Source organism: Cervus canadensis, chromosome 10 (assembly GCF_019320065.1).
Source record: "Cervus canadensis isolate Bull #8, Minnesota chromosome 10, ASM1932006v1, whole genome shotgun sequence".
In the NCBI taxonomy this organism is placed as follows: domain Eukaryota; kingdom Metazoa; phylum Chordata; class Mammalia; order Artiodactyla; family Cervidae; genus Cervus; species Cervus canadensis.
Window position 1 is genome coordinate 36,527,778 of NC_057395.1, and position 18,769 is coordinate 36,546,546.

At 42.7% G+C, this 18,769-nt stretch overlaps 1 protein-coding gene across 2 annotated transcripts in view; it reads right to left on the reverse strand.

The window, feature by feature from the left end:
• SVIL (supervillin) overlaps positions 1-18,769 on the reverse strand; it is a 255,524-nt gene that overhangs the window by 181,505 nt on the left and 55,250 nt on the right. For both annotated transcript variants that reach the window (XM_043480288.1, XM_043480289.1), the window contains exon 3: positions 5,382-5,482. The gene's annotated coding sequence lies outside the window, so the exon portion shown is untranslated. The remainder of the gene's footprint in view (positions 1-5,381; positions 5,483-18,769) is intronic.

An 18,769-nucleotide genomic window follows, 5' to 3' on the forward strand; every position in this document is an offset into this window, starting at 1 on the left:
GTACTGATTTACATTCCCACCAACAGTGTTGGAGGGTTCCCTTTTCTCCACACCTTCTCCAGCTCAAATAAAAATCTTTTAAACAATTCAACCTAAACTTCAAAAAAATCATGTCAATAAAGTCCTTCTCTCAGCTTTCTCCCAATCAAAATAATAAAAGAAAATCAAAATCATCAGAGGACCCTCCTCTGGACTCCAGCCCAGCACCACCCTCCTGCCCCACCTCTACCTACAATGGGCAATGTCCCAGATATAGGACTCACACCCATAAGAGTTGGCCCCATGGAAGAGATGACCTCAAACCCTACCAGTGCTTGGTGTTTCAGCCAAGCAGGGAATGATCCAGGAGCAACTTCCCCCAGAGTGTGGCTCATCAGAATTTCTAGAAACAGCTGCCTCATGGCTTCCACTGCTTTTCTGCACACCCCTTCTCAATCCACTCTGGTCTGGGGTCCCCACCTTTGAACTACCCTCATCCTGGTCACCTGGGCTCAAGGACCCCACCCTCTCCCACTTCCTGCCTCCCCTCTACCCCATCCCACCCTGAGCCTCTTTAACAAACTCTTTCTCTCTGTTGTCATCCTTTCAGATGAACTTACTTGTTACCTAAAACCCATCTATAGTCAGAGTTGCTCCTCAGAGTTCTGGTGTCATGTTCAACTATCTACTTAATACCTCTTTTGGATATTCGACAGGTACCTCAAACTTTTTATATCCACAACAGAAATCTTAAGTCTCAAAGCTGGCCTTCCTCATGAACAAACAAATGCAAAAAGAAAAACAAAGAAAACCCTCCTCCCCCCAGTCTTTCCTCTCCTTCTCAGAAGTTGCCAGGATTTGGGAGTCATGCTTTCTGCCCTCCTAGTCCTCACTCCCCAAATCTCAACTATCACCAGTGTTGACAGCTGTACCTCCAAGAAACATTCTTTTTCTTATATACAGCAGCTTTATTGATACATAATTCACACACCCTACAATTCACCAGTTTAAAGTGTACTAGTCAATGGTTTTTAGTATATTTGTGGAGCTGTACAACCATTATCAAATCAGTTTTAGACTGATTGTCATCACCCGCAAAGGAAACCACATACCCATCAGCAGTCACTCTCAATTTCCCCTACAACAATCCAGTCTTGGGCAGCCATTAGTCTACTTTATGTCTCTACAGATTTGCCTGTTCTGGAAACTTCATATAAATGGAATCATATAATACACAGTCATTTGCGTCTAGTTTCTTTCAGCAAGTATATTTCCAATACTCATCTTTGTCATGGGATGTATCAGTATTCCCATTTATAGTTAAATAGCATCCTATCATATGAATATACAACATTTTGTTTGTTCATCAGTTAATGGATATTTGGATTGTTTTCATTCTTTGGCAGTTGTGTATAATACTGCTATAAGATGCAAACTATTACATATAGGATGGACAAACGACAGGGTCCTACTGTATAGCACAGGGAACTATATTTAATATCTTGTGATAAACCATAATGAAAAGAATATAAAAAAGTATATATATGTATAACTGAATCTTTTTGCTTTATAGGAGAAATTAACCAAACATTGTAAATCAACTATATTTCAATAAAATTTAAAAAGTAATACTGCTATGTTATGTTTTTGTATAGAAAAATGCTTTCATTTCTATTGGGCATACACCTAGGAGTGGATATGGTGGGTCATAACGTAAAATCTATGTTTAACTATGTTAAGAACTGCCAAACTGCTTTCCAAAGCAGCTTCTTGGGAAAGATTCTGCATTCCTACCAGCCACGTATGAGAGTTCTAATTTCTCCATGTCCTCACCAACACTTGTTACTTTCCATCTTTCATAGAGGGTAGGAAGCGGTATCTCCTTCTGGTTTTGGCTTATATTTCCGTGATGGCTGGTGATATTGAAAGTTTTCTCATGTGCTTATTGGCCATTTACATATCTTTGCCTGTTTCAGATAGTTGCCCATTTTTGAAGTAGGTTATCGTTCTATTCTTGAATTGTAATGTAAGAGTTCTTATATATTGTAGATACAAGTATGTTATTAGGTTACATGATTTGCAAGTATTTTCTCTCATTCTGTAGGTTTTTTCACTCTCTTGAGAGTGTCTTTTAATCCCAAAAGTTTTTAATTTGGTTGAAATCCAACTTACCTATTTTCCTTTTGTCACTTACACTTTTGGTGTTATGTCTTAAAAAATTAATTGCCTAGCCCAAGGTCATGAAGATTAACACTCATGTTGTCTTCTAAGAACGATGTAGTTTTAGCTCTTACATTAAAAATTTTGATTCATTTTGAGTTAATTTTTATACACAGTGTAAGGTAGAATCCAACTTTATGCTTTTGTGTGTTGATATTCAGTTGTCCTAGACTATTTATTGAAGACACTATCTGCCAATGAACTGTCTTGGCACGACTGTCAAAAATCAATTATCATAAATGTAGGAGTTTATTTCTAGTCTATCAATTCCATGCCAAAAATTAATATGTCTATCCTTATGCCAGAACCATTGTCTTGAGTACTGTAGAGCTTTGTATTAAGTCTTGAAATCAGGAAGGGTGAGTCTTCTAATTCTGCTTTTTTTTCAAGATTGTTTTAGCTATTCTGGGTCTCTTAAACTTCTCTATGAATTTTAGGGTCAGTTTGTTGATTTCTGCAAGAATTCATCTGAGATTTTGATAGAGACTGCATTGAATCTATAGATCACTTTAGGGAGTATTGTTTTCATAATATTAAGTCTTCTGATCTGTGAACATGGGATTTTTTTCCATTTATTTGGGACTTTAAATTTTGTTCAATATTTTGTAGCTTTATGAGCATGTTTTATATTTCTTTAATTACATTTATTCCTAAGTACAGGCACACCTTGTTCTATTGTGCTTTACTGCACTTTGCAGATACTGCTTTTTTTTTTTTTAATGCTAAGTGAAGGTTTGTGGCAACCCTTTGTTGAGCAAGTCTATCAGAACCATTTTTCCAACCGCATTTGCTCACAATGTCTCTGTGCCACATTTTGGTAATTCTTGCAGTATCTCAAATTTTTTCATTATTATATTTGTTATTGTGATCTGTGATCAGTGACCTTTAATGTTACTATTGCAAAATGATAATGACTTGCTAAAGGCTCCAATGATGGTATTTTTTAGCAATAAAGCATTTTAAAATTAAGGCATGTACACTGTTCCATTAGACATAATGCTCTCGTATCCCACAACCTTTCTGAAGCTGATCTAGATCTTAGGTGGAAAGCTTTCAGTCCTCTACAATTAAGTATGAAGTTAGCTGTGGGGTTCTCACAGGTGCTCTTTTTAGGTTGAAGAAGTCTGCTTCGACCCTAGTTTGTTGTTGTTTACTTTATTTAATCTTAAAGAGGTGTTAGAATTTGTGAACCAAATTAGTATGCATGACACATGTCCAAATTTCTCTGCATGAGACCGCTGTCTTTGTTGTTCATTTGCTAAGTTGTGTCCGACTCTGCAATCCCATAGACTGCAGCATGCCAGGCAGGCTCCTCTGTCCTCCACTATCTCCTGGAATTTGCTCAGATTCGTGTCCACTGAATCCGTGATGCTATCTAACCGTCTCATCCTCTGCCTCATCCCCTTCTCCTTGTGCCTGAGACAGGCCCGTGTGCAACTGTGTTCACTCCCTGTTCCGTCTCCACAGCTCAGTCGGCTCCTCTTCACAGGTCTCTGCCTCAAGGCAGAGCTGGACCACCCCATTCCAAGTCCCCACCATCACTGCCTCCTCCCCAGACACATGTCACACAACTTTCAACACACTCAGCCATTATCCTTCATTGTGATCACACTTGCATAAGGTTTAGTATTTGCCAGCACGGATTCATTGTTTTAATCCTCACAACAACCTCACTAGGTAGATGCTATTGTCACCATTTTATAGATGTCAACATTGAAAGAGAGGTCAAGTGTCTTATTGAAGTTCATGCGGTTTGTAAGTGGCGTACTTAGGATTCAAACCCAGGCCCCTCACTCCTGAGACCATTCTGTTAAACATCTGCTATATTAACATGTATGTGTGGAATCTAAAAAATGGTACAGATGAACCCATTTGCAAAGCAGAAATAGAGACACAGATGTAGGGAACAAATGTACAGACAACAAGGGGGGAAGGAGTGGTGGAATGAACTGGGAGACGGGGACTGACATATATACACTATTATATTTACACTATATATAAAATAGGTAACTAAGGAGAACCTACTATAGCACAGGGAGCACTACTCAATGTTCTATGATGACTTAAATGGGAAGGAAATCCAAAAAAGAGGGAATATATGTATACATATAACTGATTCACTTTGCTGCATAGCAGAAATGAACACAACATTGTAAAGCAACTATACTCCAGTTTTTAAAAAAAAATTTAAAAGAGGAAAAAAATAATTGCTCTTGTTTGCTTCTTATCTTGCTATCTATACACAAACCCTGCTGATCTCATTTACTGCTGTATTTTTAGCGTCTAACACAGACATGGCAGGTGTTAATACATACTTAATGAACACATAAACATTGGACTTCTGATGCCATATAAGAAGAACTCCACGGGACTCCCGTGAGCCTTGCCAACCACATGCCCATGGAGGGTCACAAGACTCATCCATTTCTGCGACTCTTCAGGAAGGAAGGTTATTGAATGTTTTTCAAACTCACTGTAGCACAGACACATCTTCACGGCCCTGTCCCCAGTGCATTAACAGCCTAGAGAAGTGTGTTCCATGGAACACATTTTGAGAAATCTTGCCCGAGCAACAGGGCAGACAGCACAGTCCCCAGAAAGATGCTTCTGTTGCCCTTGCAATGCCTGGCCCTGCTCTCCTCTAAAGAGTCTTCACTCAGGGACTTGCCCGGTGGTCCAGTGGTTGGGACTTTGCTTTCCAATGCAGGGGGTGCAGGTTCAAACCCTGGTCGGGGAGCTAAGATCCACATGCCTCAAGGCCAAAGAAACAAAACATTAAACGGAAGCAATATTGTAACAAATTCAATAAAGACTTAAAAAAAAAAAATAGACACACACTAAAAGTCTAACTCAGAGTCCATAAAACCTCTGTCATGTACATAGCCCAGTTCAAAAAGGAAAGCCCAATATGTTAAGCTCAGCTTTTCTTTCACACACTGGAACGCACGGCTACTGGGGCAACAGACTTTCCCAATTTGTCAGAATGGTTCTCCCCCTGGATGTTCATGGTCCCATAACTTATCACTGAGATACCTTCACTTTTCTCAGAGCTCTGGTTTGTTGAATGTGATTGAAAGAAACTCACCCTTCACAATGTCCTTTACCGCATTCTCAGAATTTCAGGCAAAACCAATGATGTGTATATAACCTTAGAAAAGTTCTATTTCTCTTTCAATACTGACCATAACGCTGATGTTTAAATCATAGCTTCAGATGAAGAATGACTTCAAAATCTTCCCGTCTCAGCTCTCCCAGTCTTCCAGCTCATCTACTCGAATTCTTCCTGCAAGAGGAGCAAGAAAAGTTTCTACTCTGAAATCTAAGAAAGAAAGCAGCCAACAACATAAGAACCACACATGTATGAGCAAGGCAAAGTACACGGCTGTGATTCATTTTCTGCTTCTAAAGAGCTTTTCTCCTTTCAATTATTCATCTACAGTGGTGATTACAAATTATAGGCAATGGTTAGAGTATCTTTTTAAAGCTCTTATTAAAAACACTCAATTAAAAATACATTCTTTGGAGAGTTACCATACAATCCAGTGATTCCACTCCTAGGTGTATATCTGGAGAAAACTCTAATTTGAAAAGATACATGAATCCTGATATTCATAGCAGCACTATTTATGATAGTCAGGACATAGAAACAAACTAAGTGTCCACTGACAGATGAATGGATAAATAAGATGTGGTATATATCCAGTGGAATACTCCTCAGCTAGAAAAAGAATGAAGTAAGGACATGCAACATGGATGGTAAAGTGAGTAAAGTCGCTCAGTAGTATCCGACTCTTTGTGACCCCATGGGCTATACAGTCCATGGAATTCTCCAGGTCAGAATACTGGAGTAGGTAGCCTTTCCCTTCCCCAGGGGATCCTCCCAACCCAGGGATCGAACCAGGGTCTCCTGCATTGCAGGCGATTCTTTACCAACTATCAGGGAAGCCCTAATACATGTAAAGCACTTTAAAAAGTCCTTCACAATTACCTTGCAAAGTACTATTCTTATCCCCATTTTACAGACAAGGAATCTAGGCAGAGAGATGAGAAATAGCCAGCCCAACATAATTCAGCTGGTTTTAAATGCCAAAGCCAGATTAGAATCCAAACTCCAACCAGTTCCTTCTTTTAACCATTAAACTACTTCTCTTTGTCCTCTCTCTTCAGAAACTTGTTTCTCTGAAGTAGGATCCTTTTCTCTCCACTTCTTTCTGTTGCATCTCTTTATCACTGGGTTCCTGCACTAACTTGCTATGTAGCACCCAAACCTCCATGTTTTTTTGTTCTTTTCTTTTTAAAAGTCATTAATACTACCTGACTAATCTTTTCCAACATGCTGTTCCTACCCTGAAGCCCTTTAAGGGACAAACTGTTTGCAGTTCCCAAGAATTCATCCTGCCTACTCCTCTTTACTTCCCACACAATCTTGTCTGTCAGGCTAGTTGGTCTCCCTCCTTGTCCTGTCACCTTGCCTTCCTTCACACTGTACTTGGAATAACGTGCATTCTCCCGTCTACCTAAGTGTTTTCCTCTGAGACCCACTTCCTTTGAGGCTGCAATCTTTTGCACTGTATCAATACTTCCACGATCTTTCATACAACTTAGTACTGGTCACTTGTGTCTCACATGCACATATTTCTATTCTTTTTTGGGGGGAAGAGTTCACAACTTAACCTTTCTCTATGTTCCTACCACCCTGCTTCCTAACCCACAGGACCCTAAAACATGGATGGACCTAGAGATTATTATACTAAGTGAACTAAGTTACAAAGTGGAAGACAAATACCATATGATAACACTTACATATAGAACCTAAAAAATGATACAAGTGAACTTATTTACAATAGACCTTATTTAAATAGAACTTATTTACATAAGTTTGTAGAAAACAAACATGGGTATTAAAGGTGAAAGGTCGGGGGGAGGGATAGATTAGGAGCTTGGGATTAACATATACACACCACTATACATAAAATAGAAATCAAGAAGACGTAACTGTATGGCACAGGGAACTATTCTCAGTATCCGGTAATAACTTATAAGGGAAAAGAATTTGAAAATGAATACATACACATGCATATGTGTGTATACACACACACACACACACACATATATATACACATATATATGAATAACTTGGCTGAATACCTGAAACTACTAGTGCTGCTGCTGCCGCCGCCAAGTTGCTTCAGCCGTGTCCGACTCTGTGCGACCCCATAGACGGCAGCCCACCAGGCTCCCCCTGTCCCTGGGATTCTCCAGGCAAGAACACTGGAACGGGTTGCCATTTCCTTCTCCAATGCATGAAAGTGAAAAGTGAAAGTGAAGTCGCTCAGTCGTGTCTGACACTTAGCGACCCCATGGACTGCAGCCCACCAGGCTTCTCCATCCATGGGATTTTCCAGGCAAGGGTACTGGAGTGGGGTGCCATTGCCTTCTCTGACCTGAAACTACTACAACATTGCAAACCAACTATTCTTCAATAAAATAAACTTAAAAAAAAAGAAAAGCACAAACAAGACAAACATACATCTTCCTCTCCATCTTAACCTTGGTGAATAAAATTGTTTCTATGTGTGAAGCTCTGATTTTTCTCTCATGATGAAATCTGACATTTGGTCTAAAAGCCGAGTTGTCTCCTCCCGCATTCTCACATTCCTTGCTCCTTTGACCACAACTCTTCTCTCAGGGACAAGCATGGCCTGAAGACAACGAGGCTGCGATGCCTTTTGGTGTGGGTGGCTGCCATCCAGGTAGCCCGGCCCAGGATGGAGCTTCTCAATGTCTGCATGAACGCCAAGCTCCATAAGGAAAAACTAGGTCCCGAGGACAGGTTACATGGGCAGTGCAGCCCCTGGAAGAAGAATGGTCACAGCTCTGTCAACATCAGCTGAGAAGCCCATAGCTTATTCCCTACCTGTAAAGATTCACCTGGAACCACTGTGAATCTATGGCAAGATGAAGCGCGCTTGCCAGTGCCACTTTATTCAGGACACCTGTCTCTACGAGTGCTCACCTAATCTGGTGCCCTGGATCCAGAAGGCATGGACACCACTCCCACAGACAAGAACCTGAGCAGAGAGCAGGGCCCACAGGCCACCTGCCGGAGAGCATGGTCCAGAGCATGGTCTGAGGTGGGTTGTGAAAGCAGCTCCTTTGCCCCTTTCCTGTTGGCCCATTTCTGTTCTGCTCTCACCGTAAAAGAATCTAGTTATAGGAATGAGATCACCAGGCAGGCTAACCTAACTCCTGACTTATGCTCTCCTGAATAGACACCACACGTGTGTGCTCAATCATGTCCGACTCTTTGCAACCTCATAGATTGTAGCCTGCCAGGCTCCTCTGTCCATGAGATTCTCCAGGCAAGAATACTGGAGTGGGTTGCCATTTCCTACTCCAGGGGATCTTCCTGGACCAGGGATCAAACCCACAACACTTGCACTGGCAAGTAGATTCTTTACCACTGAGTTACCCATGCCTGCCTTGTCTAACCTGTTGATTCTTTTTCCTAGACTAAAGCATAAGGATGAAGAATTAAGTAGTTAAGAAATGATTAGCTCTCTGCCTCCAACAGCTCCCTTAGCAATGCTGCAGGCAGATCACTTGGGTAGTGTAATAACACACAGCCAGTGTGCACACAATGGCACAGTAGAGAAGGATGCAGAGTCCACCCTCCTTTTGGATGATTCACTGAGATTCTTTCCCCTTTTTGCCCTTTAAAAACTGTCATGGCTGAGCAGAATCTTCAGAGTTGGCCTAAGGACCTGAGTCTACCTTCACCCCAGGTTGTTGGCTTTTCTGATTACAGCAACTTTCCTTTCTAGAAGAAAAAAAAAAAAGCAGAGCTATCTTGAGTAAACATGAGTCCTTTCTACAATACTCATTTACAACAGATCCAAATAAGGGGCTCTGGGACAGAAGCCTTGTAACAGAGGAAGACAGAGGAGGATGGGTTGGAACTCATGAAAGAGTCAAACATGTACAACCAGAGGGAACTGACTAAGGCCCAGGTCCTTATAAAGAGAGAGTCTGGTGAAGAAGTTGAGACCAGGGTAACCCATCTCAGGCATCGGGACTGGCTAGAACTTGGTCTGTGCCACTGATTGCATGCAGAGAAATTCTTCAATATTCATTTTCCTTCAAAGGCTGGGGAAAGAGGGAAAACCCCACCCGCGCTAGAAAAACAGCAGAGTAGGACAGAGGGAAGCTACACTTTCCTGTGTGGTTTCCCTTGTTGCTAGTAATTTGTGTACAGGATGACTTGCCTGGAAATACACTCCTTCCTCACCCTCAAAAGGCTGGCTGCCCATGTGGCATTCCAATGACTCAGCCTGAGAGAAGGGCAGCAGAAACAAGCAGGGCTCCAGTCCTGAGATCCCGGACCGGAGAGGAAAGCCCTAAGTCTCTTAGCTGGCTAATGGTTCGCTGGTTAGTGGTTAAGACAGAGGGGCTTTGGGAAGGCTTTGGTTTTCAGGGCGAAATAGGGCCTCTTCCTTTATTCTCCTCATGTCCAGAAAGTGCTTGCTTGTGTCATCTTTTTTTTTTTTTTTTAATGGCTGTGCTGGGTCTTTGTTGCTGTGTGGGCCTTTCTCTAGTTGCAGCAAGCAGGAGCTACTCTCCAGCTGTGATGTGTGGGCTTCTTATCATGGTTGCTCTTCTCTCACTGTGGAACATAGAATCCAGGGTCCCTGGGCTCCGGCAGTTGCCTGGGCTCCCAGGCTCCAGAGCACAGGCTCAGCAGTTATGGCGCATGGGCTTAGCTGCTTCGAGGCACGCGGAATCCTCCCAGATCAGGGGCCAAACCTGTGTCTCCTCCCTTGGCCTGTGGACTCTTTACCACTGAGCCACCAGGGACGCCGCCGTTGTGTCGCTTTTTGAAAGCATCAACTTGGAAAACGGTTCACTCAAGCACAGGCGGCCCTGAACTGGACAGCAGCCAACGACACGCCAGCGTCCTAAAGGACACAGCTGGTGTCAGGACCAGTCTCTGGAAGCATGTGGGAGGCTTGGTGTCAGAGCCTCCCTCTCATGAAGGGAGAATGGGCTTTATCCGCAGAAGTCCAGGCACAGGCAACTTACAAGGAAATGAGCCTTGTGGGGACGAGGGGGCAGAGGGGCCTCCACCATGCGAAGTTCCCACAAAATAAGAAACACTGTCACCGCTGCTGGGGGAGTTTCAGACAGCCGTGAACTCATGATCTGAGGCCACAAAGACCGTTGGTGGTAAACACAGACCAATCCCTGGGAGGAGGCTGTTTTTTGTGTTCCCCCCCAAATTTTTTTTTTCCTTCCTCCCTCACAAATCTGTATATTACTAAAAAGCCCCGGAGCCTTGGGAACTGGGCTAGACCAACAAAAGCCTCTCATCTCCTGAGCCGCCTCCTCCATGGACTATACTGGGGAGGAAGGACCTGCTTTAGGAAGGAAACCCTGTTTACACACTGGCTACAAAGAAAGGAAGGTGAAAACATTTCAAAAAGAAAACAAGGCCAAGAAAACCAAAAGAAGCCAAGAGGCAAGGGCAGGAGAGGACAACCTTGTCCCTCTGTCCTTGGTCCACACCCTCTGGGACCCTCTAGAGCCAGGGTTCTCAAACTTGCATGTACAGAGGGACCCCCTTACGGCTCCACACCAGGGGGCAAGAAAGAAGTAAACCTCCAGTGGAGATCGTGAGCCCAAGGACCAAGAAGAAGACTGAAGGGCCTGCACCTGCGATGCTTTCAATCTCAGAACCTCGTTTGTCCAAAGACAAAGGGAAAACCTCAGTCACAAGATATTAAAACTTCAGAATATAGTATCAAGAGGAAAACAAAACAATATATCGGTTTCAATGCACTCATGATAACTTGAGGGGAAAAAAAAAAAAGAGCAAACCCACAGTCAGGCCAGGATCCAGACTAAGTGACAGGCTGAAGTTTAATTAAACTAGTCAAGCCTGTATAAAAGCGTAAAGAATTTCAAAGGAGAAGGGGACACTGGGACAATCAATATGGTTGCAATGCAGCAGGAAGAGGCATCCAAACTCAAGGTCAGACCCAGGGGGCTTGTCCAGTCTCTCCAGCACTCTTTCCATCCTTCTAAAGCATTTCTTCCTGGTGGAAAATAAGCTGTCACTGAACTTTCAGGTGATTATGCAAAAATTCTGATAAGACTTTGTCAGTAATTCTAGACCAGTTGCATCTGGAGGAGAGATTACAGCAGAGAAAGGCAGACTTTTTTTTTTTATCTGAAGGCTTCAAAAGACTTGGGTTTAACAGGAGGTACAGTGGAGGTGCCCATAGGGCAGGGATGTTTCAGTGAGTTGTGGTCACATGTTACAGTTGTCCTTTGGTATTTGAAGGGGATTGGTTCTGATCCCCTTGGATAACAAAATCCATGGATGCTCAAATTCCTTATTGAAAGTAGTGTGGTAATAGATGTGGTACATACATGCAACAGAATGAAATAATGCCATTTGCCCTAACATGGATGAACCTACAGTTTATCATACTAAGTGAAGTAAATAAAAGAGAAATACCATATATCACTTGTATGTGAAATCTAAAATATGACCCAAAGAACTTAGGAAATAGAAACAGATTCATAGACATAGGGAACAAAGTGGAAGTTGCCAAGAGGGAGAAGGTTGGGGAAGGGATGGAGTTGGAAGTTGAGGTTAGCAGATGTAAGCTATTACTTATAGAATGGATAAACAACAGGTCCTTCTGTACAACGCAGAGAGCCATATTCAATATTCAATGATAAGCCATAATGGAAAAGAGTATCTAAAAAAGAATGTGTACCTATATATGTATATCTGAATCACTCTGTATACAGCAGAAATTAGCACAACATTGTAAATCAACTATACTTCAATTAAAATTTTTAAATTAAATTTAGAAAACAGAAAAGTTTGGTATAGCATTTGCATATAATCTGTGCATATCCTCTCCTTTAAATCATTTCTAAAAGACTTATAATACCTAGTAAAATGTAAATGCTTTTTAAATAGTTGCCAGTATGCACCAAATTCAAGTTTTTCTTTTTAGAACTTTCTGGAATTTCTTTTCCCCAATATCTTTGATCTGCAGTTGGTTGAATCCAGGGATGCAGAACCCGTGGACATGGAGGGCCAGTGGTACCTACCTAAGGAGCTCAGAGTCAGGTGCCTCTGGGTCCAGGGCATTTAGCAGAGCCTTGCCCCCTCACTGGGCATCCAAGAGTCCCCCTTATAGACCCGAGGGATGAGGCTTCCCCAGACTCAACTTTCACTCTGGCTACTTACTCTGTCTTTCTCTACCTGGATGCTGAGAGCCGGGAAAGGAAGGTCTTGACATTTTCCCAGAGCACTGGGCACTTCCTCCCCCACCTCCACCCCAGAAACCAAACAAACCTCAAGACACTTTCCTGAATTCAGTTCAGAGGCCCACCTCCTGTGAGGCTCCCCTGGCTGCTGCCCTCCTTCCTTAGAGACCTTTCTTGCTCAGTTCATGCTAAAGACCTGATTACAAACAACTACTGTAGTTCAGGGGGCTTCCCTGATGGCTCAGTGGTAAAGAATCTGCCTGCCAATGCAGGAGACACAGGATTGACGCCTGGGTTGGGAAAATCCCGTGGAGAAGGAAACGGCAACCCACTCCAGTAGGCTTCCCTGGGAAGTCCCATGGACAGAGGAGCCTGGTGGGTGACAGTCTGTGGGGCCGAAAAGAGTTGGATACGATGTAGCGACAAAACCACAACCACCTTTATAGGTCATTCTCAACCATCATGGGTTAGATTAGCTACAGCAATAGTAATGGTAATAATAATTTTATAATAATAATCATTTTAATTATTTGAACATTTATAAAAAATAAGTATCTTAGGACTTCCCTGGTGGCCCAGTGGTTAAGAACCCTCCTTCCAATGCAGAGGACATGGGTTCAATTTCTGGTCAGGGAACTACCTGACCAGATCCCATGTGGCATGTGGGATCTTACCCGGAGAAGCCCGTGTTCACCAATGAAGACCCAGCATGGCCAAAAAATTTAAATATTAAAACTTAAAAATATAAAAATTTTTAAAAAAATCTCCAAGTCAGCAAAATCACATTCCTATTAATAGAAGGTGTCCACTGACAGGCCTGATGATAACTGACATACATCTCCGTGGGTCTGTGACAGTGTGGGGACAGCTCCATTTCATCAGCCTCCAGATACCAGTGGCCAAGCCAAGGTGACATTCTGTTAGCATCAATTTCAGGACCTCACAAGTTGATGGAAAAACCATTAGTAAGTGACCGCAGTGGCATGTGCAGAAGCTGAGGTTGGAGACAGAGGAGAAATGACAACAAGGGGAGGTGCCACAGGAGGGAGGTGGGGCCACAAAGGTGCTGAGTGGGAGGGACTTCCTTCAGAGATCACCGGCCCCCCTCCACCTTTAGAAAGCGCATGGGGCCACTCTCAATGACATCAAGGCTGCCTGGCTTCATTTTAATATGGAAGTGGGGAAGGGTACAGAAAGCTTGGGTAAAGAATAAATCATAGACCATTTTTAGAGTGCCAACAATGGTCCATTTTATGTGTCAAGTAATTTATTAGAGATTTTGTGATCTTGAACCATTTGCTTGTAGTATATTTACACATTAGGATAACATCCATAGAGCAGTGAGTATTTCCCTAAACACTGGATTTTTTTGTACTAAGTAAATGTTGGTCGCTTTCTCTAAATGAGCATATATTAAATGTATTTTGAGGTACAATTTGACTGTGCCAATCTTTTGCCCTCTATTTCTCTTAACCAAGAGAATGTTTTATGTATTTTTTTTCTCACAAATGGACTGAGCATTGTTACAAAAGGCCTCTAATCCTGTATGTTTGTAGCGTTTCACAGCCACACTTCACTGCTCAAGTGGATGTGGATTGACAGACGGGAACCAGTGGCCACAGAGCAGCTCTCTGTCCCAGGAGGGCGTCTGGCAGCCAGCACACAACCAGCTGCAGGAAGATGCCCACAGTCAAAATAGCAGCTGACGTGGGGACACATGAAGGAGAGGGAGCTAAAATAAGCACACAACCCTCCCTAGTGACATCCAGAAAGGCCACCTCCCCTCTGCCCTTGGGGACACCTTCCTATGGGGACATGCTTCCCACTTCATGGGCTTTATGCTGCTTTATGTGGGCTTCCCATGTATCTCACTACAGCACAGGTTCCTAAAAGGCCAAGTCCTCGTGCATTTTCAAATAGGCTCCTATAAAATCCTGGGAGGCATTCTGCTTCATAATTCAAAAGATGTACGTATCACCCACAACTGCAAGTAGAAACATTAAGTTAATGGGCTGAATTCTCAATTTTAAGTTCTCTTATATGTGTATATATATATATATATATATATTTTTTTTTTTAACAAATTCTTTAGTGTCTCCTACTACTTGCCTAGGAGCAACCACAAAATGTGCAAACAAACTGAAAAAAAACTCAGCTTGCTGTTTGATAGATATATGTGCTTGTAAGTATGATAAAGAGTCAGACAACTGAGCACACACACATACACACACACAGTGTCCAAATATAGGGCTATGTGTCTGCCAAAATCAATCTGTTGAAATACTAACCTCCAATGTGATGGTATTTGGAGGTGGGGCCTTTGGGGTGATTAGGCTATGAAGGTGATGGACATGATGGGATCTGTGTCCTTAGAGAAAAGACAGGGAGACCCTGCTTTCTCTCTCTGTGCCTCTCCATTTGAGAACACAGGAAGAAGGTAGCTGTCTGCAAACCAGGAAGGGAGCCCTCACCTGGAACTGAATCTGCTGGCTACTAGATCTTGGACTTCAACGCCTCTAAAACTGGGAGAAATAAATGGCTTGTTGTTTAAGGCACTTAGTCTATGGAATTCTGTTACAACGGCCTTAAGTAAGACATATAGTAAGAGCCACGTTTCTATTTCTGAATGAAACAAACACACATATACACATATGTATATATGGATATATATACACATGTATAAATATACACACATATATCACATACACATACATATATATGTTTGTAATTATAATGACAAAACATACAATATGCCAAGTTGCAAAACAGGATGCAACATTTCAACACTCCAAAGTGTACCGCAAAGTGTCTGACATTCTCCAAGTGCCCTTAAACCTGAACACAGCTGAAACCCCGACACAAGCATCTTTTTCCAGGCAGCTCCAGGAGGATCCCCAGATGTGCAGCTGCCACAGCGAAAACAGAGCCAAGACCCTTTCTGGGATCACAGGCTTTGCAGAAGGCACATGGGGCCTCCCCAGTATAGCAGTGGGTTCTGAGCGGCCACCATGTCATGACCCCTCTTCAGTCTCCAAATGTCACAGACCTTTGAGATTCACCAACTGGTGAGGGCAGATACTGTCTATCAGTCTTTGCTTTACATGTGCATGTTTTCATGAAAGTAAGATGACTATGCTAGATCTTGCTGTTCTTTTCCTAAATGAACAATGTAAAAACCTACTGGCATGCAAATCATATTTGATAAGAAAAATAGACATTAGGGGCTAATGTCCACCATTGGGCATACATACCCATCAGCTCTCATGGCAGGTAAGGAGGCAATGGGCCCTGGTGGACCCCGGGCCACCCTCTCCTCCTCTCTCTCACCTCCTGGGTGTCTGTTACAGACGTGGGTCTCAAGGGCTTCCAGTATGAGAAGCCCCTTTACAATACCAATATTGCCTCTGATCCACCCCACACCAGCAGTTATGTTTAGAAAGTGATGGCGAAAGGCTGCTACGAATTCAGCAGTGTCTCTCACAGGTCTTTATTTTCTAAGTCATGGCACCTAGCTGCATTCAGAGTAGTGCACCTGTGAGTCATGATTCAGCCTGCAGAGGATGCTCAGAACAACACACAGGCCACTGTAATACAGTGAACATTACAATAAACCGAGCTACACGAGGTTTTGGTTTCCCAGTCCACGTAAAAGTTATATTTACTTTACACTCTAGTCTATAAAGTGTGAAATAGCATTAGGTTGAAAAAAGTGTACATACTTTAATTAAAAAATACTTTCTTGCTAAAAAATGTTAACCATCATTTGAGCCTTCAGCTCGTCATCACAGGAGTAACACCTAAGACCACTGGTCACAGATCACCGTAATGAATAGAATAATAATGAAAAAGTCTGAAATATTGTGAGAATTACCAAATGTGACAGAGGCAGGAAGTGAGCAAATGCTGTTGGAAAAAAGGCACCCATAGACTTGCTTAACCAGGGTTGCCACAAACATTTGGCTTGTAAAAAGCACAGTATCTGTGAAATGCAATAAAGTGAGGTCTGCCTGTGAATTCCTCCAGCCTTTGTGGTAATTCTGAAGGGCAGGAGAGAAGCAGAGCTGTGTTGAAGGAGGAGTTGGGGGGTGGGGGGTGGTGGTGTGGGCAGGCTGGCTGGGTCTGCTTGCCAGCTGTGTGCTCACCCACTGGCCCTTGGGACCACCTGCTGTAGCCTTGAAGTGGCGGCCCCAAACACAGAGGCAACTTACTGAACACCCCCTTCAAAGTAGAGAGGTGGCCTGATAAAGCAAAATCAGGAAAAAGTTTCTAAGTAGGGCTAGAAGAAACCATCATTGTAGTAGATGGCAGTAAAATAATTAGGGGGAGAGAGAGAAATGACTGAAAATCTTGTGCCCAAACTTCCAGCCCTGAGCTAGTGAGCAAACTGGTGGACTGGTGTTCCTTTACATGTAGGATGCAGGGACGTTCTGATGGAGGGAACAGCGACAGTCAGAAGTCACACCTCCCCCCACCCCAAGCTTCCAAAAGTAGGAGAAATAAGCAAGTGAGACCAGAGACCTGAGGTCACTTAACATGACCCAAGTCAACATACTGAGGATAAATACACACCTCTGGGGATGATTGGCCACTGGATGTTATTCCAGGTAATGCCACAAGCTCTCTTGCTCACTGTTAACTGCTTTTTTTTTTTCTTTTAATTTACATATTTGTGTTAGTTGTGTGTGCTCAGTAGCATCCAACTCTTCGAGACTCCATGGACTGTAGCCCGCCAGGCTCCTCTGTCCATGGACTCTTCCAGGCAAGAATACTGGAGTGGGTTGCCATTTCCTAATCCAGGGGGTCTTCCCGACCCAGGGATCAAACCTGAGTCTCTGCATTGGCAGGTGGATGCTTTACCACTACACCACCTGGGAAGCCCACAGAGTTGTGTTAGAATATATGTATATATATGTGTGTGTGTGTGTGTGTGTATACATATGTGTGTACATATGTACATATATGTGTGTGCGCATGTGTATTATAAATTTTCACAATTTATATATATGTGTGTGTATATATATTTTCTTTTGCAGATTCTTTTCTATCACAGGTTATTACAAGATATTGAATATAATTCCCTGTGCTACACAGTAGGTCCTTATTGTTTATCACTTTTATATACAGTAGTGTGTGTCTGCTAATCCCAAACTCCTATTTTATTTTATTCCCAAACCCCCATTAACTGAATCATAATCTTTCTTTGAACAGGTATCTAAAAGCTGACATCCATGAAAAGTGTCACAAATGCATGTTAAATGCACATTTTCAGAGGAATACTGGGGATAAAGTTAGTTAATAACAGTAACAGCAGTGACTAATGGTCCTGTATCTTAAGGACCTGTAGCTTAATATCTGCCAGGTGCTGTTCTAAGCACTATGTACAAATCAACCATTTATCATCACTCCTCACTGCTATTTTTATCCCCATTCTACAGATGAAGAAACTAAGGCGTTGAAAGGTTCCCAAGGTCACATAGGCGGTTAGTAGCAGAGTCTGTCTCCAGATCTCTCTCTCTTAATCACTATGCCAAGCTTAGAAAGTGATTAAAAAAACAACATAAAAGCTTTAAGAGATAGAAAGCCTTTGGAGAAGATTCTGTACTTTTCACTGCTGCTGTCTCTAAGGTAAATCTATATACCTTATAAAAACCACAGATTTTGTACGACTTCTCCCCTCATGGCAAGATGGATCTTCACCACTGTAACAGCTCAAATCCAGTTTTATATCCCATTGTTCAGTCACTCAGTCATGCCAACTCTTTGCAACCCCATGGACTGCAGCAAGCTAGGCTTCCCTGTCCATCAACATCTCCTGGAATCTGCTCAAACTCATGTCCATTGAGTTGGTGATGCCATCCAACCATCTCATCCTCTGTTGTTCCCTTCTCCTCCTGCCTTCAATCTTTCCCAGCATCAGGGTCTTTTCCAATGAGCCAGTTCTTCGTATCAGGTGGCCAAAGTATTGGAGCTTCAGCATCAGTCCTTCCAATGAATATTCAGGGTTGATTTCCTTTAGGATTGACTGGTTTGATCTCCATGCAGTCCAAGGGCCTCTCAAAAGTCTTCTCCAACACCACAGTTTGAAAGTTTCAATTCTTCTGTGCTCAGCCTTCTTTATATTCCATGCCTGGCAGGTAATGTCTTACTGCCAGGAGAGAAATAATAGGAATCTCTACCTCAACCCTGGGGGAGGGCTCACTCACCTTGTACAGATGCCCCACGAGCCTGCTACACATGCACAATGGTGCCCCAATTGCCATCACTGCCCCTGGAGATCAACCAAACA